The sequence below is a fragment of the Cetorhinus maximus genome, chromosome 16 (assembly GCF_964194155.1).
Source record: "Cetorhinus maximus chromosome 16, sCetMax3.hap1.1, whole genome shotgun sequence".
In the NCBI taxonomy this organism is placed as follows: Eukaryota; Metazoa; Chordata; class Chondrichthyes; order Lamniformes; family Cetorhinidae; genus Cetorhinus; species Cetorhinus maximus.
This window is the reverse complement of record NC_135894.1, coordinates 6,503,607-6,504,748: the sequence shown is the minus strand read 5'-3', so window position 1 is coordinate 6,504,748 and position 1,142 is coordinate 6,503,607. Positions and strand designations below refer to the sequence as shown.

The 1,142-nt window shown below is 45.3% G+C and overlaps 1 non-coding gene across 1 annotated transcript; it reads right to left on the bottom strand.

The window, feature by feature from the left end:
- Positions 1 to 779: 779 nt before the first annotated feature.
- On the bottom strand, positions 780 to 853 carry trnai-aau (transfer RNA isoleucine (anticodon AAU)). The gene has a single exon. It is a non-coding gene; the product is annotated as a tRNA-Ile (tRNA).
- Between the last annotated feature and the right edge of the window lie 289 nt (positions 854 to 1,142).

Below are 1,142 nucleotides of genomic sequence, written 5' to 3'. Positions count from 1 at the left end.
CGAACAATGGAACAGTAGAACGACTGCAACTGAACTGGAATAGGGACAGAATTACCACACATCTCCCATGTCCCATTGTTCAATGGGGATCGAACCCGTGAACTTTAATGCTATTAGCATCATCCTCTAACCATTGAAGCTGACTGATCAAAAACAGAAAGTGCTGGAAAAACTCAGCAGGTCTGACAACATCTGTGGAGGGAAAGACAGAGTTAACATTTCGAGTCCGTATGATTCTGAAGAGGTTTTTCCAGCATTTTTTGTTTCTGTTTCAAATTTCCAGCATCCGCAGCATTTTGCCTTTATCTCGGAGCTAACTGGTCGCCAAGCAGCACGTTTCCTAGTTTGATCAATTACTTTTCAAACTCAGAATAGCAGTGAGTGGAGAATTCAGCATTCTTCCTTAACTGACTGATCCCGCACAGGCTGGAACTCTCGTATTTGCCCAGTCAAAGCTTCAGGTTACCGGGGAGCTCTAAGGATATATTTGCCCCAGAGATGCTGAGCAGAGCGTCGTTTGCAAGTGTTCCGTTGTGCAGTAGCAAAGCTTTGTTGTCTTGTCGCCAACAAATTTGTGGCACAGAATTGTTAAAAGAAGGGCGGATTTGTCAGAACTAGAGGCAGAAATGTTCCAGAAGGAAGAAGCATGAATGGAAAAAAAAACACAGCCTGCAACGCTGCCGAAGAACTTTTCGAAACGCTCTTTCCATGTGACAGCGGAGGAATAACAACTGAACCGGGTCCGGGATTTAATTACTTCTAAATCGAATAAAATACGTTGGCCTGTACGGGGATCGAACCCGCGACCTTGGCGTTATTAGCACCACGCTGTAACCATCTGAGGTAACGGGCCACCTGGTGAAGTTTCCCTAATATCTGGTTTTCAAACTCAACAGGCAGTGAGTGGAGGATTCCGCAATCTTCCTCGCTGATTGATCGCGCACAGTCTGGAACTCCCGGATTTGCCCAGTTGAAAGTTCAGGTTACCAGCGAGCTGTGAGTGTATGTTTCTCCCAGAGCTGCTGAATGATCCGATCTTCACAAAGCTGTTCAGCAACAGATACGTTCTCCTTCTTGTCAATGATGAAAATAATCAGCTCAAAGCAAACCTTAAACTGCAAAATCTCCCTTCAATAGGCTGG